The sequence below is a fragment of the Lichenostomus cassidix genome, chromosome 4A (genome assembly GCF_008360975.1).
Source record: "Lichenostomus cassidix isolate B80296 chromosome 4A, HeHo_3.0, whole genome shotgun sequence".
NCBI classification, from domain to species: Eukaryota; Metazoa; Chordata; class Aves; order Passeriformes; family Meliphagidae; genus Lichenostomus; species Lichenostomus cassidix.
Genome location: NC_139485.1, coordinates 5,246,507 through 5,263,313, shown reverse-complemented (window position 1 = coordinate 5,263,313; position 16,807 = coordinate 5,246,507). Strand labels below are relative to the sequence as shown.

The following is a 16,807-nucleotide window of genomic DNA, read 5'->3' as shown; positions in this document are numbered from 1 at the left end:
GTTGTAACTTCATGTCACCTGTTTAATATTTTCTGTGTACTTGTTTCATGGTCTCTCCTATGTGAATCTAGGAACATGTCTTGTTTGCCCTGCCTACTCCATTTTTCCTGTCTTTGGGGGAAAAAAAATCCATATATATTTTAATCCTCTCCTCTTCTGTCAGTTCAGTCAAGTAATCAACTGTCCTGAGGTTAAATGATAGTAGGGCATGAATGCATTTTAATGGTGCAAATTATCATGGGTCTGACATGACAAGAGCTAATCTGACAGTCTTTTATGAACTGTCAGAGTCAGATATACAGACAGCAATTTTCATAATACTAAAGATTATTCAAAAGCTATATAGATAAATTATACAGATATCACAGTCAGTTTCCAGTATTAAAAATATACACTTCCACTTTCATATCACTGTACTAAGATATTGAAACCTACAGAATTACCTTTTATTTTGCAGAAAAAAAGTAGAGGTTCGAGGAATAAATTTGTGGATGTATTTGTCCACATTTCTCATTGGCCTGCCACATTCACATCCATTTCAATAAACATTATAGGGACAACATTTAATCTATGTTTTACCTATATTGACAAACAGGATTATTCATCTGCCTAAAGTTAAGCACCTGTAGAAGAATGGAAGAATCATCTGTTTACTTAATCTCTACCAACAAATCAATACAATTTAAAGTGCCTAGAGAAATAATAAATTTACTCACACTGAACTTCCCAGCTACAGTATCGAGACTGACCAGCTAGGAAAGGAAATTAACAAAACCCAAAAATTCACAACTGAGTAAAGAAGTATGAAAATGTCTCAGCTGAGGATGAATATATATCAGGGAAATGAGGCTGTCTTAAAGAGGCAAATTAAAGCATCAAGAACTGGCAAAAGCAAAGGACAGCCAGCCAGCATCAGCCAAAGTAACACAGAAAATTTAAAAACTGCATAGCAAGTCCCATTTGAGAGATAATTGGTGAGCACAGTCTTCATCAAGAACAGTTTTAGGCAAAAATGAGGGTTCCTGTCATATCTCTTTGTAATCATGCCTTTCTGTGAAACAATCCAAAATGATTTTCGGTCATTTTCCATTTTGCTGTCTCTGCAAGAAAAGGAAATGTGCCATTTCTCCGAGTGCAGCATTATTTGGTTTTAGCTTAGCACAAACATCTGATAACGTGTACCAATGAGCTTGGCAAGTGGGCAAGGGCTACCTGAGATCTAAAAGTAGCCCTGTTTGGGCAGCATCCTTTCCTTGCTGCTGCTTGGCAAGAGCAGAGTGTCCCAGCTGGAGGCTCCTGGGCTGCCATGCAGCTCTCTGGGATCAGGTTTATCACACCACCATCAGCTCACAGCTCCTCTCTGACTGCCAGTGCTCAATTACATGCATCTGCTGGGGATTCCTGTTACTCTTTCATCTATATCTCATGGTCAAAGCTTTCCTGGACTCTGCAGTGTGCAGATATTTCTCATTTCCTCTGAACTGCTTTGCTGCTTTAACTTGTGCTAAAGTGACTGAACCCTGTGGACAATCCCCTTTTTCTTGTCCTATCACTGAACAGCCAAATCCATCATGACTTTTCCAGGTGCTTTTGAGTTCCACACTGGAATGCTATCAGATATAGATAAGGCTGTTTTTTGAAAGAACCAAAGCACCAGATGTGGCCAGAGGCATGATTCAGATGGGAAGGGCTGCTCTGTGTATGGATTTTATAGGGTTAAGGCACACTGGACTTATGGCAAATGCTTTAGTTTGAAAAAATCTGCAAATGATAGCAATAGCATAACATCAGTTACCCTGATCATGTCTGAGATCAGAAGCAGCCATTTCAGCAATCTTTTATGCTGTCATTACAAGGGAAGTGAGTTCTTACTCTCTATGCTGCTGGAAGACATAAAATTCCATTAAGGCAATTTTGTCACATAGGGAACAAAATCTAAAATTGTAACACAATCTTAACACTGGTATGAGGCCAAATCCCACTAAATCCTCAACATACTCATCAACTGATGGTAGATAATAAAACAGAAGTAAGATCAACAGGTGGGGGGAAAAAAAAAAGTCACAAACTTCTTTATATCTTATGCTAGTATCTTTCAATTGATTAAAATGAATCTTTTTTTTTTAACTGCCACTGATATTGCACATGCATAGAATATTTTAGCAAGGATTTTATTATAGAGTCAATTATTTACCTAACTGCTACACATGAAGTATTCATTCAGTTAAATTAATTTACAGATTAAAAAAAAAGGAACCAAAATCTACCAACAGAAACTTAGGGGAAATTTCTTACACTGTCTGTTTTAAATAGCTGAATCTTTGATTTTTTCTTCTTTTGACCATAAAAGCAACAGTGGAAAATGTGTTGTCATGTTGGATTTAAACCCTGTGAAAGGGGAACTCAGACTCAATTTATTACATAGTGCTTTTAGTTTATTGTGCAAGTGGACTCAATAAATTAAAATGCTCATTATATTGAATGGAACTTGTGGCATAATCTAGATTCAGGCTTTCAGCCAAATCCTTCCCTTCTGGTAAAATTTCCTATGGAAGTTTAGCTCCAGGGTGTATGTCTGGCTCAAACAGGGCACAGATGTGCTCAACGTGCTATTGATGCTTGGTCTTTATATCACTGATACCTGACTCTGGGTGTGGTTTCATGGACTATTTGCCAGTTTGCACCTTTTCAACCTTGTTTTTCAACCTAAGAAATTATTTTCCTTCTCTTTATTACACGTGTTGCTTCTTGTGCTGCTTTTTCAGAAGGTAGCACATAGATAATGTAATAGTTACAGAGCACCACAAGAAACATCTCACTGCTTAGACAAAGAACTGTGAAAATTGCTGCAGCTCAGTTTGTCATAATGCTCACCAACAAGTTGCTTAGTTAAATCACTTAAAGAAAATACCTGTAGCAACCAAAATTTTCTTTAAAAGATTCCAGATCATACTCTCTGCTTCTGCCCTCAGTTGCAGCTGCTATTACCTTCTGCAATGTCATCTATATTTATTCCTTCACATCTTCCTCCATTTTCACATCTTGTCCTTCTAGTAATTGCATGAGAGAACCTGTGGAACCATCGATTTATCCTGCTAGCTTTGATGTCACTTTCAAATTCACTGTCTCACAGCACAGAAAAATCTGACGTTCTAATGATGCAGCTACTTTAAACTGCCCAGCAACTTCTCCCTGAAAGTTGCTCTATTTTGTGCACCTGTGAATCTCATTATGTAAGGCAAGGCATTAGAGTACATTTTAAAACATTTGTCTGTTTGGTTCTAACTAGTCCTGCTTTTCTCTAAAACCACAAATTGAGAGAATTTTCATGCAAGTTACTGGAAAAGAACTATATAGTTTTAGGAAGCCAAACTAAATTTATCTCCCAGAAAGGGCATATCCAAGTCCTTTCACTGCTTCAACAGGAAAGCCAAGTTTTTAAAAAGCTTATTCCTTCCTTGTATCTTTTGGCTCAATTATCTGATTACTAAATTGATTTTGTAACAGAACCAAGGTACTACATGTTTCTTTTGCATCTGAGTATCTCTTTTCCTCTTTGGAATGTCAATCTATGCTGCATGCTGTGATCACAAATGATTTTTTTCTTTCACTCCTACAACTATTATTGTTAATGGTTTTCAATTATTAACCTTGGGACTGCATCACCTTCAGAAGAATGCTGAAAACTTTTGCTCCAAAAGACAACATATGAACAAAGATGAAATCCAACTCAAGTATTGTTATTGTGGACCTGCGTGTTTATTTCACTGCCCACTTAGATTAACAAAGACAAGAATTTTTAAAAAAATTAAAAAATATCTGACCGAAAAAAGGAAACTGTTTTTTCTCTTTTCTAAAAACCTTCAAAATTTCCACGCTTTCTGTTAGTGAGTAGTCTTTTCAAAACCCAGACTCAAATTTTCACATTAATATAGGTAATTCCAAAGATTTAGTTGCACTCATTCTATATCCTAAACCTAGATATTAAGGTGCTTACATATACACTAACATTTTATTTTCCATGTGCTAGAAAACAATCTAGTTAATAATGTACATTTAATACATGCTGCTATTGTCTTGTAATCCTGAAATCAGTGGCTCAGCTACATTACATGCCAGGCACTGGCTTTTTGGAGGGAGGTTGTTTTCTTTTAATTAGGCAGTCATTGTGTTTTGAAGTTTCATAATTTTTTTAAAACAGTCTTTCATGAATGAGTGTGCACTAGCCACCACCACTATTTTGATATCAAAAAGCTGGTCTTCGTAATTGGTAATAAAATACTTCTATGTATAAAATACCATTAATTTTTATATGTTTTTCATTTATTTCAATGTTATCATCAAGGAACATTTTCAATTCATATTTCCCTTTTTTAAATTATACCTATAAATGTGCTTGTATGACATTAAATGTCATTTCCATTACAATAATTTTCTGTTGATTTTGACTTCTATATGCATAAATGCATTGCAATAAGAAAAGCCAGCTGTCAGTGCTTCCACACTTTCAACTTTTTAATGAATAGCTCAATAAATATGTAAATGGCTTCCATATTATTTAAATTTACAGTAAACATACCAATCTTATTTGAAGCCTAGCCTTTTACCCAAAAATTATTCATCTTTATAGGAGAACTCTTCATACAGGCTGATTATAGTTGTGGTTGTACCCATTTACAGTAAAAAATCCTTCTCCAGAACCCTTTTAGAAAAACCCCTCTCACCAAAACTGGTGGTTCACAGTGTTCTGCCTTCTGCATCTACAGCTGACCGAACTTCAGTCTTCAGTCCTCAAAAGCAGAAAATACCCCAATAATTATATAATTCGTTCTTTGACCAAATATTACAGTGAGGCACTGCCTTTGGAAAATACAGGAACAGCAGTAACCCACATGGAAGTGCACTCACATGATCCAAATGGCTATGATGGAGGAAGATTCATGAGGAAGTAAAGTATCAGCTAGCTCCATGCAAAACACAGACGAGGAAAATTTACAACTTCCTTCTGAAATATTTCAACTTGTTATCTATAGGTAAAGAATGTCTACCTGCACTGGCAAAAGAAAGGTAAAGTTTTCCTCTGCTCTGAAAAAAGCCACCACTTGTTGACCATGAAAGGAAAACAAAGTCAGCTAAGGAGTTAAACTTTGTAGTTATATGAACATTCATATCTCATAGGTACTGACAAGTTTTTTTCTGAAATCACATGGCCTACAGGATTCAACATTTATAGCTCTCTGAGAACAGAACACGTTACTCCAAATAACATAAACAATAGATATCCTTTCTTAGCTGGAGATGCTACTGAAAAAGTAACTCCCAAAAATATCACAGTCTGATATGTGAAGTGCAGCTAAAACCTACAGGGTGTCATCTGAAAAGTCTGAAAACCAGAAAGTTGTTTAACTTATTCATGAGAATCACCACCCTACCAAGAGAAGATTCATATTTGTGCACCACACTCCAATACACAAGAATCATTAACTCAGTGTCATCTGACAAATTGGCTCTAAATTTTGGTGGGTTTTTTTGTATGCCACTATTTATATTTATCAAGTTACATTTTCTTCACTGTAAGTCACATCAGCTTATGTTAAGGGTTTCTGCAAGAACATAGGCTGTACACCATTATATTGACATTTATTGTCATTTTTAATTGCAGTTTTATGTTTCATTTCATATACTTGCTCTATTTCTAATTATTTTCCCACACAATAAGTTTGTGCAATGGTGCACTTGCCAAAACAATTCTTATTTTAAAAATGGGATTTTTTTTCCATTTGATTTCTGCTATGTCAGGTGTGACTGATGGAGGCTCTAATGGCAGATAATACCTCATATCATGTGGTGCATCTCTTATAAACACAGCACACGTTGCCCACATACTACATACTGTAAAAAGTATCAAATAAAATTGGCTAGACTTGCCAGAGAAGAATGAAATAAAATTCCTCAGCGATAGTAGCTCAAATGTTCCATTTCAGTAGTAAGCATCACTTATTTGGGAGCTATTTAAGCACATTTGCTTGCACTATCAAGCAGAAATCAAGAAACTCTGAAGTTATTCATTAACTTCACAGTAACAGAGACAAAGAATATCCAGAAGGAGTAATCAGCAAAGCCTTATGGGAGGTAAATAGCTCAGCCTCTTGCAGCATTCAGGCTGCACTGTTCCCATTTTCACTAAACAGTAATTATCCTCCAAGCCCAGCAGCAGCTAAGAATTGGCAACAGCTAGCACTACATTTATAAATGCTTCACAGTTTTTAATTCTGGAGTTACTGGACTGAGTGAGAGCTGGAATTCTTGAGAACATGAGGCTAACTAATTGATACAACCTCCAGAAAAGGTTGTCCAACATTGATATATAAATATATCAATTATATATATACCAACCATGATATATATACATGAACAAGAGAGGGCTTTGGCCTTGAGAAGACTGGTTTTGTTTCACAAACTCGAGCACTGATTTTTTTTTTCTAAGGTTTAGAAATAACTATTGTTTAAATGCAGATGTATTCCATATAGAGAAATCATCAAAGAATGCAGAAAAACAGGTAAATGAAGGTGTAATAGTTTTCACTGATGATACTGAAGTACTTCAGAGCACCAAAAAAGCAGAGTTAACTGGAAAAATACTGCAAGAGGACCTCAAAGTACTGAGCAATCAGTTGATGAAATAGCAGGGAAGTCTGCATGGTGATTAAAAGCAAAAAAAGCAACGCACTGAAAGGCAAGAGAGCCCTAACTGCACACAGGAAGTGAAAAACTGATGAAAGACAAAATAGGTGTAACTCCAAATTTACCCAGTAGTGCTCAAAGCCCAAATTTTAGGAAGGGATTAAAAAAACTAAACAAAATCCTTTTAATTGTGTATGGAGCAGCAGTCTGCCTGCAATCAAAGGGATAGAAAGGGAGAACAAACTCGTACTTTCTAGCATGGAAAAGAAATGACTGCAGAGGTACATGATAGATGTCTTCCTGAGTTATAATGTGAAATAGCTAATCTTAGATGGAAGGTTTAAAGTACAGAAATGGCAGCTATCACACCTATTGTAGTTAAATGTTGTTATTAATTGCCTCAAGATTGGTGCAGAGAGCAACAGTTTACCTAAGTTCAAAAGGTGACTAGAAAAACTGCAGAAGAAAAACTTCCCCCTGTGCTTATTAAACTCAAACGTGACAGTTCAGACTAAGACTCTCATTAGCCTGAGGAAAGACAGAGAATTTAATGATGCCTTGGAAAGAAAGTGAAAAAAATGGTGCAAAATAAATAATAACTATTAGCTTAATGGGAATACTAAAGTCCCAAGAAATTTAAGTTAAAAAAAAATGGACACAGTAACACCAGAAGATGTTGTGATGTAACACATCCACAAAACATATGAAAATATATTAAAGACATTGCAACTGAGAGGCACAGTCAAACTCTGTTTTCAATATGATCAAATCTTGTCAAGAAAGTTGTTTTCTCTCTCAAAGCTTTCAGTTAGTAGATAAGATCATCACTACCTTAATTTGCTCTGCTTTTAAAATTATAGCTGCAGTAACAACACAATGAAGCATAGATTATACCCTCTAATATCCTAAAATGAGTAAACAAAGTTACAGCTGCATGTCAGGAATTTTGGAGAAAGCTGTTTGAAATACAGATTGTTTTATCAGTTCCCACTCATTGAAGCCATTAGGATCCTTAGGAACAGCTATCAGATGTGCTATCAGTCCATGAAGGTTATCAGGACACTCTCTCAGATGAACACTTGAAAAAGTCAATGGAAACCAAACATCACCTCCTTAAACCCTTATCCTGTAAAAGCAATAAGCACTCATGCCAGAATTCAGGTTGTGGAGGGTTGGTAGCTAAATAATTATCCTTTCTTTTCCTGACATTCCTTCTTTTAGCTCCTGTCTCAGAGACAGGACACTAAATGAGGCTGATTTCAGTTTGATCCAGCAAAGGTCCTCCCATCCTGCACAGTCAGGTTTCAGTTTTATATTATCTCATTGCATGGTCTTTACATCCAAAAGCAAACAAACACCAGCCCCAAGCCCACACTGTTAATGATATTACAGCAGAAAGATAATATCTCACCACTTAGGATACAGAAATGGGGGAGAGAGGACTACAGGCTTTATTGTCCTTAAAGCCACATCAGAGTAGAAATGTTGCCAAGTATACTTTTAATTTCCCTTACTCTTAACATTATGTTAGCTCTTCCTTTCTCCTTTGTCTTTAAATCTTCTTTAAAATCCTCTTTGGATATCCCAGTGCATAGGGATATCTCTGTGAATAGGATTTCTGTACCAGGTAACTCATGCATGGCACTTTAATTGGGTTTCATATCTGAGGGGAGGGTCAGGATGTTAAAGTCAGCAGGTGATACTTTTTTCCTGTGTAAAATATCAACGTGGACGAAGATTAATCAGTGCCATGTCAAGAGTGCTGACAAACATTCATTAACAAAACCAGCAAACACTTTAGAAACGTTGTATAGTCTAAATGGAGCACAGCAGAGTATCCAGAGAATACCAAGAGGCCAAGGGACTGTCACCCAATTGTCCTGCATGCAGTATTTTGCACTTACTAGTACAGAATTGCACTCAAAATTCCCAAATCCATATTGGAATTCGATATTTCCGTCCTACCATTCTGTATGCAGGCATGTGTGGGTATTGTAAACAGAGAATCAAAGAGAATTCTGAGGTTGGTTTTCCTAATGGGTAAGTCAGGGCAGCAAAATTTGCCAGTAGTAGAGATGATATTTTCAAAAATAATACAGTTATGTGTTCTGATGCTCTGCAACAGGTCCAAATACATACACTTATTGAAATTAAAGTAATTCATCACATTGATCTAAATGACAGTGATGAATCAAAGAAAAAAGAAATCCCTACATCTTCCTGGAAAGAGCAACAAAGCAAAACAGAAATTACTTCTAAATATAAAGCATTGATCAATATGATTTGTGGGAGACTAATCTACCTCACTGCCTAGTCTAGATTTCCATTTGTATTAAAGAGGAAACTTTTGTGGCCTGCCCATACACAAACTGCAATTACAGACTAGAGGCTGTCATCATACTTTTTTAGGGCAAAGAATATTAACATTCAGGCACCTTTTAAAGTGGAAAACCCAATTTTAACAATATACTCCCAGGGAGCAGTGCTAACCACCTCTTCAAAAAGGACAGGCAGGTTATGGAACCAGTCTATCCGTCTGATAACAGCCAAAAAATACTGTTTATCCTTTATATTTAGATGATATTCTTGACACTTCTGAAGCCTGCCTTTGAGCAATCTTCTCACAGAGCAGACAAAGACAGTGACATGAAAAATTTTGATCTAAAACATCCAAGATCCATCAATGTCCCATGCATTTCTTTGTGGTGAATTTTATTTATTTTAGTGATTAAAAATCGGGTAACAAATGTCTTCTTTTCTGTACATCCTTGCATACAAAATCTGTGGAGATAACACCTTGGCCATCTTGGATACCTGAGCACCCACAGTGCTGTTGGTGCACAGAACAGACAATTGATGGGTGTGACAGCAGTGAAGGATCTTGGTGGATGCAGTTATGACACAGACAGAGAGGCAAAATCACCAGATGACAACAGATTTTCATCAGATCCTGTAGTGTAGTCCCCTGAAAATCCATTTTCATTTGAAAGGAAGGTGACTATTCATTGCAGATTTGGGGAAGGTAATTTTATATGTAGATGACATTTAATGAAACATTAATTTCTTCTGCCTAATTGAAACAATGCTACCAACACACAAGAAAACTGTGCCAGCTAAACCTAAGGAAAAAATCTGTGCTTTGTATTTAAGAAGAGTGAAGAAAAGAAAGCTCATTTTTACTGTGAATCAAATCTCATTAAGAGATATTAAGCTGTTTACATTGAAAATAAATAGATAATTTACACATGTAGCTCATAGTATAGGTTCATCATTTAATTATTTATTACAATTTGGATGCAGATTACCTGAGATTTGCCAAAAATTTGAGGATGACCCTTGTTACCACAGTCTCTGCATCAGTTCTGTAAGGAAAGGGGAACTTAGCCCTGTAATTCCCAATAAGAATTTCTAGTTCATTTTCAATTTGACCACAAAGCTTGAGTCATCCAGTTGTTGGCCCCTCAGCTTTTCTGTTTGTTTGTTTTTAAATTGCAGATTAGCCAGAAGGAAAATGTATGTGTGAGATTTAAGGAAACTATGCTGCCAATGCACACAATACAAAAGGTTTTGCAATATCCAGTGTTCCCTTTCAGCATTAACTATAATATATTGGTTTCAGAACATCCTATAAAAGTGGTAGGTTATTTTAAATTGAATTTTGATTGTGGCCTATGCTGCGAGAGAGAAGTAAAACTAAGATTTTGCCTTGGAAAATTTGTTTTTCTAGCTAGTAGGGCAAGAACAGAATTAGGTAGTTATACAAACCCTCTTTTATTTCTCAAATCAAAAATATCTAAGTGACTGTTCATACTGTTGCAGACCAAGATTCAACCATCAATAATAAAACAGAAAAACATTTAAATTTTCTTAGAATCTGGTAACTTTAATGTGACATGGGGTTTCCTGGAATCTCGTTGGGCCCTGTATCTTAGCTTGTAAGGAGCTGATATTTTATTCACTGCCTCATCAGAAGTAAATATTCCTGTGCTTGCTCTTCCACTTTTAAATATTTATACATATGTTTCTTCTCAGAAACTCAGAATATTTCTCAGTGACAGCAGTGAGACTACTGACATATGGCTGGAGAACACATGCCTATTTTTTAACTCTAGGTATTAGTTGGTCAAATAGTTTTAGTTATAAATGATTTACAGGGCTGCTACTAACAGCAGATTCTTCTGCCACATCTTCCTGGAAATATACCCTGAATGGTGACATCCACGTACCTTATAAGCTCCAGGAGGATGCAGTGCCATAACCCTGGTGCTGTGAATAATGCAGAGGATTTATTGGCTCTCTGTGAATTCCCAGGTGAATTGTAGGCCAGTGACCTGTGAGAAGATCATCACCCTGTGCCTCTCAGCTGCTTTAGAGCAGAAATTGTCAAAAAGACTCTTCCACTTACACAATGTTATGTGTGACACCCAGGAAATGCTGAGGGCATTAGATTTCCACTGACTTGTTGATCCATTAAAAAATTATTGTCTACCACAATTCCATTTTTTACAATGGTTTTTGTGTGTTTCAAAGAACCTCACAAAGAAGCTTGGGGTTTTTTTATGTACTCTTCAAATCCCTGTGCTGTGCTTACTGGAGAATGGAAAAGGCCTTATCTACCCTTGTATTGTGGCAAAGGAGGAGATAATCACGTTGTCCTTCCCAGGGACAGCAGTGAAGCTATTAATAGCCACGTTTTACAACCCATATTTCTAAAACACCCCCTCCAAAGCAAACATTCAAGCATGACCTTTACTTCTCCCTACATCAGGAGCAAAAGACCTTTCCAGAAATATTTAGCCCAATGGCACTCATTTTGTATTAGCCCTTCTTCCATACGTCTGGAGGGTCCTTAAACAAGTTTTGTGACACTATTGATGGAACCTTTCCGACAGCTCATTAGGCGGATTCATGAGCTTTCCCAAACATGCCTAGAGACTCGTGTGCATTCAGAGTTCAGTGTGAGCTAACAGATTGCTGCAGCCCTAATTAAAATGTGAAGTCATTCTAAGCGCACAACCTTTGGCAAATCAAATGTACCAACGGATTAGAAAAAAAATTGTTTCAATTGTAAGAGTAGTTTGACAAAATAGAATATGATGTTTGCTCTTAATGGAAATGAGCAACAAATTTATATCGCACAGTTGCTAAAAGCTGAGTGGAAAAAAGACTGTTTTAGCTAGTGACAGCATATGAAAGAGACTCCTTGTTGTGGTGAAGAGATTATTAAAACACATTTTTAAAACAAACTGCCATGATCTCTGGATGGAATTTCTAATAAAGCACATATTTCAGCTGTCTGATAATATTATTGCTGTTAAAAGCATTTCAATGAAATCCCAAGGTAGGGCAATAATTACAATGCTCCATAGAGAAGTGATTTCCAAACCTGAAATTGAGGTCAAAGGCCAACAACATTCCCATTAACACCAAAAATTTCTCTTCATATGATTTCAATATAACCTATAGCTGTACATCTCATATCTGTTCTAACCATGGGGAATAATTTCATTATATATTTGCTTAAATTGGGATGGTAGTTTTATAAATATTTGTTGCCCTAATGAGGTTGGAAGAAACAAGTGAGTACAAAGAGTTTTCAGGAAAGGTTTACACATTGTAGAATAGGGCAATGTGGTTGTAATTATTGAGACCAAGTTCACTCCTTGAATCCCAAGCTCACTTGCATTTCCCAATCACATTCTGTGAGACACATATGGCAAAAATAAATAATTGTGTAGAATTCTATAGGGGTGCTTCCCTGTTACAAATGCATCAGGAGCATTTACATTAAAAAAATAACCTATACAAAAAATATATAGAAACAGATATAATAGCAGGGAAAAAATGAGCTAGAAACAAAAATATTGTAACATTCTCTTCAGAGTCTCTAGAGAAATCTACTGAAACTCACCTGTCTCAAAGGCTACCTTTAAAACAGCATGAAGCTAAATCTGTCTAATTCACTGACTTAACTGTTGAGGAAATAAATGCACATGACTGATTCATTCTTGCAAAGTGCAAGACCTATTAAGAAAGCAGATATATCACTGCAAATTTCCCCATTTGTTAGAAAATGTGCAAAAAATATGCCACATATTTTAGAACACCCAACATTTTATTTCTAGCATAAGAATAATTTATAGTTCATGATCTGCCCTCACTGTTTCTCTGCTTCTTTTCACTTCCTCCAACAGAAGAGACTAATGAGATTGGTGCTGTCAGAAAGCAGCAGAATTTAGTCACCTTCTGCACCACTGGCTCCCTCTCTTGAGAACTCAGTGGATTAGGGTCTCATCAGCTCACAAATATGAGGATGCAGAGGGTGACCACTGATGCATCACCCCAGGCCTGCAGCAGCATTTATTAGCAGCTGATGTGGAGAGCAGTTTTGCCTTATCCCAGCACTAATCAAATCTACAGGATTAGACTTTTGTGGGCCTCATTTGAAAAGCTCCATAGCCAAAGTTCTCTCTCTTATGTGTTAATGAATACAATGTAAAGCACATTTTCCCTTCCAGAAGTTCACGTTACAACAACTTCCAGACAAGAGCTGCTCTCACCCAGCTAATGCCTGGCACAACCAGCAGCTGTTTAGCACTACATGCCTCAAATAACTCATGAAATCCACACTCTCTTAGTCTCACATCCAGTGAACAAGCTGACAAAGAAATTTTGCCTGATATAAGGGTTTCACTCTCTCTGAATTGATGGCTTGAAACACATTGATCCTCAGACTTTTAAGCACGTGCTTAAATTTCAGTGTCACACTAAAATACATCAACTCCAATGGGACAGAACTGAAGCTGCAGCAAGGAAATCTGCTTTGCTGCTCTACATCTCTGAATGAACAGGGAGAATCAGTCCTGGCAGAAATGAGTGCAACATTGACCAGGTGAGCACAACACAAACTGCATTTCTATCTGCACTCTCAGGCTGCTGACTCCTTTGGTATCCAACTTGTTAAAATAAGGTGAGGGAGACGTGACTGTTCTCATGATAAAACTTGTAAATCAGAATTTCTGCATGGAGAAAAAGAGGTTTGAGAAGCTTCATGACTGAGTCTCAGCACCCAAATGAGATACTGGTGGCCTGGTCCAACTCTAACTACTTTCACAGATAGACATTACCCATTGTTTGTGTTGTATTGAAAAAGAAAACAATAAATGCTTCATTTAACAGAAAATAAAACTCATTAAATTTTCTGGTTGATAGTGTTAACATTCTCTCCTCTGTCTGCCTTCCCTCCTTTTTAAGGACTCCCATGAAAATGCAAATCTATAACTGTGTTTTATGAAAATATGCTCCACTGGGTGTTTAACTATCCTGCCTCTGCAGCCCTGAGACTGTGAGACTCGTCAGCATATTATTTCAGCATTGAACTCAGTGATGTTCCTCAGCTCAGCAAATATTTTATTTTTCTCCAGCGCCAGAAAATAGGTGAGCGTAACAAGAACTTTAAAATATTTTCAGTACAAGTGGCTTTTTATCTCCCACCTCTTTCCTTGTACTCTTTTATATGTGTTATATAACCAGGAGACAAACTCTCCTACTCTTGTAAATAAAAATTTCTGCATTTATTGTTCTGAAGATACTTTTAAGGGTCTTATGTTGGTTCTTCTGCAATTGTATTTCAATTAATCTTTGTGAACACTAGGGAAAATGAAAGTTGGGTTTGAGATGTTTGATTTCTTTTCATCCATGTACTGTCCTTCACTTCTTGGGGGCTTTCACACGTTCACACAAAATGGAGAGAGGCCACAAGGATAAAATTTCATTCAGGAGGATGCTGATGATCTGCATGACAATGAAATTGCAGTACCCTCCCTGCACATCTCTCAAAGGCCCTTCTTGCATTGCTCTTACATAACCCATGTCTTTCTTTCCTGAAGTGTTTTCCTTGGATTCTATTTCTGGTGACCCACAGGGATGGGAGGGCAGTAAGGATTCAGATTCAGATCTGTTTCACCTACCATCAGAGAAAATTCTCCGTTACCATCAAAAAGGCTTTGTTCAGATCTCAGGTGTGTAAGACAAGAGGGAAACAGAATTTCAGTGCATGTCACTGTGAATGAGTATTCAGTTCTGGGAGGAACTGGATGGATAATATAGAGAAGGACCACGTTTAACTACAGTTCATGAGTGCTGCCAGGGACCCAACTGGGGACTTGGATATCCTCATGCTTCAAAATATTCAGGACCACAAACCTTCCTGAAGCTACTTCATCCCAAATTCAGAGGAAGCAGAGCTCCCTAGGACTTCTGCTCCTGAGCCTTTATAAGCAGAAGAGCTTGGTCCCATGGTCCCAGTAACTGAGCCCTGGCAGTGGCACCAGTCCCCTAAACATTTGCTGGTTCACCAGATTGGACAGGCTCTTTCAAACCCCTGCACTTGGACTGGGAGAACTGATGAAAATACTGCCTATCCTCTGGAGCCTCTGCTCTCCAGAGCAGTCCCTGGGCATGCCTAACCTTACTGTAGGGTGAGAGCTGGGGCAGGGAATCCCATAAACTACATCTAATAGAGTACCTGACCCTTAGAGCTGCAAATGCTCTCCTTCCTTTGCCTCCTTTCTTTTATTTTTAAAAAGTTCACAGGAACATTTATTCCAGCCTCTGAACATAATCACTGAGTTTCATAAAGAACAAGATTCCCACAAGGCTTCATAAAAGTTATTCTCAGTATTACAGTTCTACTTCAAACGGGAAAAAAAGCCATTTTACAATAACCTTGCTGTCACAGAGTGCTTACAGCCAGGGTGTTCACTGGGAATAATCCATAATAAAAAGGAACCCTTTGGGACTGTCAGTCCAATTGCCACATATAAAACAAAGCAGAAAATAAAGTGTTGGATGTTTGGCTGTACCTCCAGCTCCCAACACCCGCAGTGTCAAAAACAAGGGAAGGAATAAAAAGATAGGCTAATTAGATAGCAGTATCTGAAGTCTGCCCTTAGTGGGTTTTATTTGTTTTACATTACATCTTTTAGTACCAATTTATTCTTTCTTTTTTTGTGGTTTCTTTGGGTTTGTGGGCTTTCTTGTTTGTTGGGTTGGTTTTTGGTTTTGTTTGTTTTTGGTTTTTTTTTGTCTCAAGCTATCATTACTTCCAATGCATTCTGAACAACTTTACACTAACACAGATCCTTTGAAATCCACATGGACTGGAATTTGGAATGTGCAAATGCTGGGCAGGTGGTGGGGAGCAGGGGAGAGGGACCTTAAACACTAGAGTGAAGGATTCCAAATGAACCCCTGCAGTTATAATCCTCTCAAACTTTATGGATTGATGAATTTTGAGCATGCATTCAGAAACCTCTGTGCTCCAGGAACTTCTCAGCAAGCACCTGATCTGTAGAGGATCAATATGATGCCAGCATCAGTCAATATTCCTCTAGTTACTTTAAATATTTCTGCTGGACTCACTCTCACTTTAGCACAGGTCAGCCTGAAGATGACGCCTGACAGTTACTGTACCAAGTAGAAAAAATAATTCACCAACATTTCCTACACATATTTTCTGTGCTTTGCCTGGAGTGGGATTGACTTAACACCTATTTCAAACAGGAGCTTCCTTGGAATCATTTGGAAAATATTTTGAACCTTTCAACAAAGCAAATGCAGGGTAGACTCACTACTGCTGCAGAGGGAGGATGATTGAATTTTCATTCATCTCTGAGGGAAGAGAATCGAGATCAGGATGCAGAAAGAAGCAAGATGGAACAACTCTTGCTGTTTTATTGTCCCTGGGCCTGTTTACTTACCCCTAACTAATGATACACTACTAAAATTTGAAAGTGATAGTTTTGAAATTCTAATTTTTGTTCCAATTCTGACCTTTTTTTATACCTCATTCATCTTATTAGAAATAGCTGAACAAACCCTGTCTAAATGAAAAATAACCATGTGAGATGATGACTTCCAGAAATACAGAAATTCCTCAAGCACTGTGTAATTTACTCTTCAGTATAAATAATACCTTTATTTCCATATTGCAAGATGATATAGTAGAATGCATATTTCCATGAGCATTATGCTTTAAAAAGAAACTAAATACATTGATGAATATGCTTTTCATTCTTTTTAATGATCAGATTATGATCACACAAGCAGCTCCAGAATTTGA

At 37.2% G+C, this 16,807-nt stretch overlaps 1 long non-coding RNA gene across 2 annotated transcripts in view; it reads right to left on the bottom strand.

Moving 5' to 3' along the window:
• Positions 1 to 16,807, bottom strand: part of LOC146437378 (uncharacterized) — a 291,738-nt gene that overhangs the window by 13,668 nt on the left and 261,263 nt on the right. The window contains exons 5-6 of one of the 2 annotated variants that reach the window (XR_014852199.1): positions 10,911 to 11,015; positions 9,988 to 10,046 (exon numbers count right to left, since the gene is read on the bottom strand). The exons of the other annotated variant lie outside the window; for it this stretch is intronic. This is a non-coding gene — a long non-coding RNA (uncharacterized LOC146437378). Of the gene's footprint in view, positions 1 to 9,987; positions 10,047 to 10,910; positions 11,016 to 16,807 lie in introns of those variants that run through there. 2 annotated transcript variants of the gene reach the window in all.